Raw genomic sequence first — 7,682 nt, forward strand, 5'->3', positions numbered from 1 at the left:
TATTAAGTCAAATTTAAATCATGTGAATTAAATACTAAACTAAAATATGATAATTTCTTGCTTATTCAAATTAAATGCAATAAATACAAATTAATTTTGTTAGATAATGATGATTTTCTGGTCTTCTATATATAGACGGCCAAACAAAATGATAAGAATCATTATTTTATCGCTCTTGCTATTTTAACTCTTCTTTTTTTTTCTTTATATAAAATTTCTTTTATGGATAAATGAGAAGGTATGGATGAATAGTATTTCGTTGATTGTTTGTTTATAACTTGAAAATGTCTCAATTTAGGCATTACCATTGCTGATGGAATTGGACGACAATGTGCTCGGCATACTTGCAGCTTAAGAAATCAGGTCATGTGTTCGAGGTGCACTGATGCAAACTTTTGGAGCTGCCGACTGCCGCTGAATTCATCGTATAGCTGGAGAAAATTATGATATAGTGAAAAACGTTTATGCATGCATGCTATTTGTAACACCCTACCACACTAAGCTTTACGCTTAAGTCGTAAAACAGAGGTGGTATGGTATTACGACCTCTAAAATAAAATGAGTACATATAATAGCAGAAGAATTATAATATGCTAGGAGCCTTGAAGAATAGAGGAAATAAAAATCGCGAATATAAATGAGTTAACTTGCGTGCTAAGAAAGCCACAGCTGTCAAGTGTAAAGTAACCCAAAACAGGAACAGAGAGTCAAAGATACAAAATAACGAGCTCCTGACTCAGCCTGCGAAAGTGCGAAGTCAAGACTGGCCGGAGAACAATACACACACACACACACACACACACACACACACACATATATATCCAAAACCCAAATGTACATAAACAAAATCCTGCCTCTCCATACACCTCTAGGAGGATAAAAAAGAATAAGTTATGTGGAGTGAAAGCTAAGTACATATATATACATCATAGCATAACAAAATAACCCAGTAACCACTCCGCTTCAAGAGTCCAGACGCCTAACGAGATGCCTCTCGACCTGCATCTGAAAAACAACAACATCGTATGGAATGAGAACCGAAGGTTCTCAGTATGGTAAAGGTGCCACACACATAATATATAAGGTCCTGGGAATGCCAGAGGCAATCCTAGAACGCCGACACTCAGATTGTAGAGCTTAAAGTATTAAACAGAAGCCATAAAAGGAGGTTTTCTAAAAATATGTAGACCTGACTTAACTTAACCTTAAACATAAATCTCATACTGCCATTCCTCCACACCTCCATCTCCATCAGTATTTCACAGACAAATAAACAGATAAAGGAAAGCACAGGAAGGTTACAAATACTGCAGGTAACAAATATACATTTAGCATGGCAAATACATTTAAGCACACCCAATTAAAACATAAGCAAGTAGTTCAAGTAATATGCATATGATGCATGCCTGTCCTATGGCTGATGAGGCTCATCTGTCGGTTATCCAGCCAACCCGACAAGTCTGAATTGTCCTTAGACTGTCCCCCGACGTGCATCCCCAAGAGTCTATGCATAGCTTTATCTCAAATAATCAATATTGCTCAATGGGGGTAACATTCCCGGAAATTTATATAGTGCCCGGTCACACTTACGTCGTAGGGTCAACAGAGTATCGAGTTTTCAACCTGGTACACGTGGTAGCAAGCCACGACACTTAATCCAGGGAACCTCGTATATCAGATTATTCAAATTCATAAGCCATATAAATAATTCAATTATAATTCATCAACATCCACATTATTCTCAATTGCTTCTCATTCATCATCATACATCAAACATATTCAATCCTTATCCTTCATCATCACACCTCCCATTCCATCCATCAATAGTTCCAATTCAAAACATAATTTATCCTTTTCCAAATGAATTAAACCTAAAACATGCTCATTTTCTTAATAACTCAAAATCAGACCATATAACTGTTGAATCTAAACCTTTTTAAATAATCATATAAACAAAATCTCTAATTTTTTTATAAAATTTCGGCAGCATCTCCTCTAAAACTCAGACTTTGCCACCCTTTTCGGGTCCAAACCTGCATTCTCTTCAATTCAACATACCCTTTCTCATCATCATAACAATCACCACAATAAATCTACCTCAAATCAACAATTATACTCATACAATATTCAAATCCAACAACCAAAATTCAACTAAGAATCATAGTTCACTAATCCTAGGTTTCTAACACAAAATACCTCAAATCAATAATTCACCAAATTATTAGTTAATCAACAAGCACCAAACCAACCATGTTCATCAACAATAACATTCAACCATAATTCTCTCCAAATTAACATAACAACATTCACCATCCAAAATTAATAACTAATTATCCAATAAACTTCAACCAAATATATTCATCAACAAATTACTAAACATTAAACATACACCTGCATTCCAACTTATCCTATGGTCATCTAGCCTAAGTTTTCACAGAACATTATATATTAAATGCAAGAAACCTAAACCATACCTTGTCCGATTTCCACGTCGACCAAAGCAAATTATTTAAAATCAAGGCAGCCCCTCAAAACTCAACTAATCCGCTTCCTCCAAGTTCCAGTATTCACAATTTCAAGCTCCAATTATTTATTCACAACCTAATACACATTCATAACACATATATATCCAATTTAATACTCAAAGCTCAAATTCAAAGAAATTAAAATAAAATTATCATATCCTCACCTTACCCAAGCTTCACATAAGAAAGAGTGAACGTTTTTCTCAAGCTAATTGGATCCTAAAACATCAAAAATCAAAGAGATTCAATACCCCTTCTCAAAATTCAAAAATTGGGAGAAAAGAGTGGCTGGGAATATTTAGTGACTTACCTATGAAATTGTTCTGGTAGAAACGTAGAGCTCGACGCGGTGGACGCGTGGCCGCAAACGGTGCAGCGATCGGAGTTCGGACGGAGAAGTTACGGCGGGTTGAAATTTGCCGTAGGGTTCGGGAACGTTTCTCTTCTCCATGGAGCTTCAGCTGCGTCTCTGTTGAAATGAGGAAGAAGGCTGTGCTGGTTCATTTAATAGGTTGGTCCGGTTGGACCGACGACCCAGTTTGGGTCCGGTTCAACTGGTTTAGCTCGTTCGGTTCAATCTTGGACCGGATTTCTTCGAAATTAGTGTCAAAATTTTCGTTTTGATGAGCTCTATCCTAATTTGATATAATATTTGCATTTCTAATCTTCCTTATTAAAAATTAATTTACTGACTAATTATCTACTAATTAATCGGGGTTTACACTATTCTTCTTTATATATGTATCCCTCTATTTTTACAATTCACATCTTTATATATTAGATTCTTTTTGACATTATTTAAATTTGATATTTTTTTTCTATTTTTAAGCTTCTAATAATTTTTTGTCTTAATATTTTGTTCTCATCAATTTCTATATTTTATTTTAGGTTAACTTTGCGGTTCAAATATAATCATTTATGTTATTATTGAATGTTATGAAATTGACCTGATATTAACAATAAATAATTTGAAAAAGGTAGGTATTTTTTGGAACAATTTACCTAAATTTAAATTGTTAAGTTAAACAGATGATGATAAATATTTTTGTATTAAATCTCTTATAAAAGAAATTTATAGAGATATTATGTTATATGATATAATTTGATTTTATATTTTTTTATCTTCAATCTAAATTATTTGAATTGGGATACTATTTATTTTTAAATTTAATTAAATATTTAAATATCTTACAATTTAATATAATTTAATTTATATAAATACATAACTTTTAATATTTATGTAATAAATTTTAGAGATATTTTTGCAAGTTATAATTTTTTTATCTGTATACTTAACTTTTAATAATATTTTTTATTTATTAATATATTATTTCTGTTATTTGAGTATCAATAATGAGTTAGAAAATTTTCATCGTATAAGTTATTTCGAGAAAAAAAATGATAAAATTTGATTTATAAAAATTTAAACTTGAGCGTTTACTATGATTAAGATCAAATTTTAATTTATTTTTTATATTATATAAATATTAAATTCTTTGATTAAATATTTATTTATTTATGATAAGATATTATATATAATTTTTATATTGGCAATTAAATTTTAATTGCTACACAAAAATAATATATTTTAGGTAATTGTACATTTTTTGTTATTTTATAAATCATTATATATTTTTAAAATTATTTAATTATGTTTATTTTTTTAAAAGGATTACTATTATTAGAGAACAATAAATATTTATAATAGTTTAAAATTGAAAAAATAAAAAATAAGAAATATTAATATTTTGAATTTTCGAAGTATAAATCTTAAAATAAATATATATGATTATGATTAATAATTATAATTGGAGTTTTTATTTTATTCTAATTTTTTTCAGAACATATTTGCCTTATTTAAGTTTTATTTTTGTATTGATTGCTTTTTTTTTAGTAAAATATCAATTAAAATTTATACCTTGACTAAAATAGTTACGTGTCTAAAAAAAATGAACAAAAAAATATTTTTATTTTTAGTAAAAATTTATGTCATTTTAGCTTTTTTTTTATATCACATATTATATTTTTACTATATTTATAAGAGAGTATTTATTCAAATTAATAAAATTTTTTAGTTATTTTTTTCTTTTAATTTTAAATATTATTTACTAATATAATAAAAAATTAAAAATAACAATAATTACTCAAAATAGATATCCTAATATATACATGATCCTATGTATACTAAGAATTATTATATATAATAAATAATTATTTATTTTTTATAATTACTATTTATAAAATTTATTACATAATTTTCTCATCTTAATATTAATATTTAATGAATATAAGATACAAAATATTATTTATATTATTTAACATAAAAAATAAATATCTTAAATCATCATGTAGAACAAGAAGTATAATAGTGCAAATACTTACTTACTTATTTATTCTATTTATTTATTCTATTATATAAAAATTAAGTTTCTACACTTAATGATGGAGTTGACATAGCATGTTTTAGAGAGTATTTCTCGATTTAATTATTTTAACTCATTAAATATGTTGTTTATTCTAATTAAATTCATTAAATTGGATGACGCATAGCAACGCACACGGTGGCAGAACAGACACGACAACAGTAGTAACTGGGCAGGTGGAATAGCGGCGACGAGATCGAAGTTGCATGTTATTCTCTATTGCATTCGAAAGCAAGTCAAGCAATATTCTACTCTTCTGAATTTTTGGGAGTGAGGTTATAGAATTGAGGGCAAGAAAAGTTAGGTGGCTATTTGATTTTTCAAAGCTTTTTTTTTTCAGATTTCTAAATACCTAAAAGAGCACCGTGTTAAAAATTATATATCCTTCATTTCTTTCTTTTTTTTTAAAAATGTAGATGAATATAAAATATATTAGGAATTGTCTACGAAAAAATTAAATTAAGTTAGACAAATATATTATTATTATTATTATTATTATTATTATTATTATTATTATTATTATTATTGTAATTGAATAAATTAAAAAAATTAATTAAAAAATATCATTATCCTTGAATTTAACTCTACCTATTATACAAAATCTCTATTTATATAATTTATTTCTCATTATATCTAGATTATATCTCATTAATAATTATAGATAAAAATTTTTTATTAATTACATTTTAAGTTTTCAATTATATGTCAAGACACTAATTTTTTTTATCTAAAATTAATGTAAAAAAAATTCACATAAAGTTATCTAGACTCTAGAGTCATTAATAAGATTTTGATCAATAAGATGTCATTAATAATCTTCTCTAAAAGTTTAAGTTGCATAAATATAATTAGATAATTTTAATAAGAATAATATTACGCATTTAAATTTATCTATTCTATTATATAAAAATTAGATTTTTGTACTTAATGATGAACATGACGTAGCATGCTTCTGAGAATGTTTTCCGATTTATTTCTTTTAACTCATTAACTATACGTTATTATGATAAATTAACTATATCAACTAATTAATTTGATTAAATATTTAAATATTATATAATTTATTATAATTTATATCAATTTGATTTGGTAGTATTTTTTAATTTATTTATTTTAATATTCTGTTAGTATTTTTAATTTATTTTTTTTAATTTATTAACCCAAATTTATTATGTGTACTAATTAATTAATTTGATTAGTTTATTAGTCATTAAAATAATAAATTTATGAATAAAATAGACAACTGAGATACTTTCAACTAATAATTAAATTAAATTAAATCAAATTATATATATTGAGCTAAATTCAAATAATGTGAATTATGGACTAAATTAAAATAAAATAATTTCTTACTTATTCAATACGCTTTTTGTATTTATAAATAAATTATTGTCTACTTCAATATATGAAATTTTTATGAATTTTTTATTGCGCAATTCACTTTAACACAAATAAATTAATTTATAAAAATTTAAACTTGAACGCTTGCTATGATTAAACTTAAACTTTAATTTATTTTGTCATATTATTATATAAATATTAAATTCTTTGATTAAACACTTATTTGATTATGAAATGATATTATATATTACTTTATATTGACAATTAAATTTCAGTTACTACACAAATATTATATTTTAGGTAATTGTATATTTTTTTTGTTATGTTGAAAATTATTATATAATTTTAAGATAATTTAGTTATGTTTATTTTTTTAAAAGTATTGTCATTATTGGAGAGTAACTAATATTTGTGATAGTATAAAATTAAAAAATACAAAATACAAAATATTAATATACTGTGTTTTCGAAGTATAAATCTTGAAGTAAATATATGTAATTATAATTAATGATCATAATTAAAAGTCTTTATTTTATTTCAATTTGTTCAGAACATGTTTATCTTAAATTTTATTCCTTTATTAGTTAGTATTTTTTTGTACATTTAATTATCATTAATTTATATAAATCAAAATGTATAACTTAAAAAGATAGATACGTGTCTAAAAAATAAAAAAAATATTTTTTTTGTTAGTAAAAAATTTATGACGCTTTAGTTTTTTTGGCATTATATCTTACATTTTAACCATAAGTTAGAGGTAAATTATTAAATATAAATTAGATTTATTACTTATTATCCTACTTCGAATTCATTAAATTCGATTCAAATGGAGACAATTAGATAACGTTATTGGATTTAGGGGATTTAGGTAAGTTTAGGGTGACTTTGGTTTATCAACTTAAATTAGCGTAATATGTGATATTAGTTATTGTTATATGTATAAAAAATGTGACATATTTATGCATTGTTTAGATTAGAAGAATTTGTAGATAAATAACATGTTGGGTAGGGGTGGCAACGGGGCGAGTAGGGATGGGTTTTTGCACTACCCGAACCCGCCCCGCCGTACAATAATTCGTATAAAACCCGCCCCACTCCTACCCGCGGGTAGAAAAAGCTTGCACCCTAATCCGCCCGTGCGGGTACCCGCCCCGCCCCTACCCGCCCCTATAATTACTACAATTCAATAAATAAAATTAAATTTCAAAATTTATATAACCATCATCACATACATAACATAAATTAAAGTAAAAATTTAAATATAATATAATATTATTAATCATTTTACTAATTATTTTACATATATTACATATATTATATATTAAAATTATATGTATTATATATATAGCGGGGCGGGTAGGGGTGGGTATTACCCATGGTTCTGAAAATCGAA

The 7,682-nt window shown here is 26.1% G+C and overlaps 1 long non-coding RNA gene across 1 annotated transcript; it reads right to left on the minus strand.

The window, feature by feature from the left end:
- Nucleotides 1-634: 634 nt before the first annotated feature.
- Nucleotides 635-2,992, minus strand: LOC130982995 (uncharacterized). The gene is made up of 4 exons (XR_009087225.1): nucleotides 2,836-2,992; nucleotides 2,690-2,744; nucleotides 2,475-2,601; nucleotides 635-1,005 (listed from the first exon to the last, which is right to left on the minus strand). It is a non-coding gene; the product is annotated as an uncharacterized LOC130982995 (long non-coding RNA).
- Nucleotides 2,993-7,682: the final 4,690 nt, after the last annotated feature.

The sequence above is a fragment of the Arachis stenosperma genome, chromosome 5 (assembly GCF_014773155.1).
Source record: "Arachis stenosperma cultivar V10309 chromosome 5, arast.V10309.gnm1.PFL2, whole genome shotgun sequence".
NCBI classification, from domain to species: domain Eukaryota; kingdom Viridiplantae; phylum Streptophyta; class Magnoliopsida; order Fabales; family Fabaceae; genus Arachis; species Arachis stenosperma.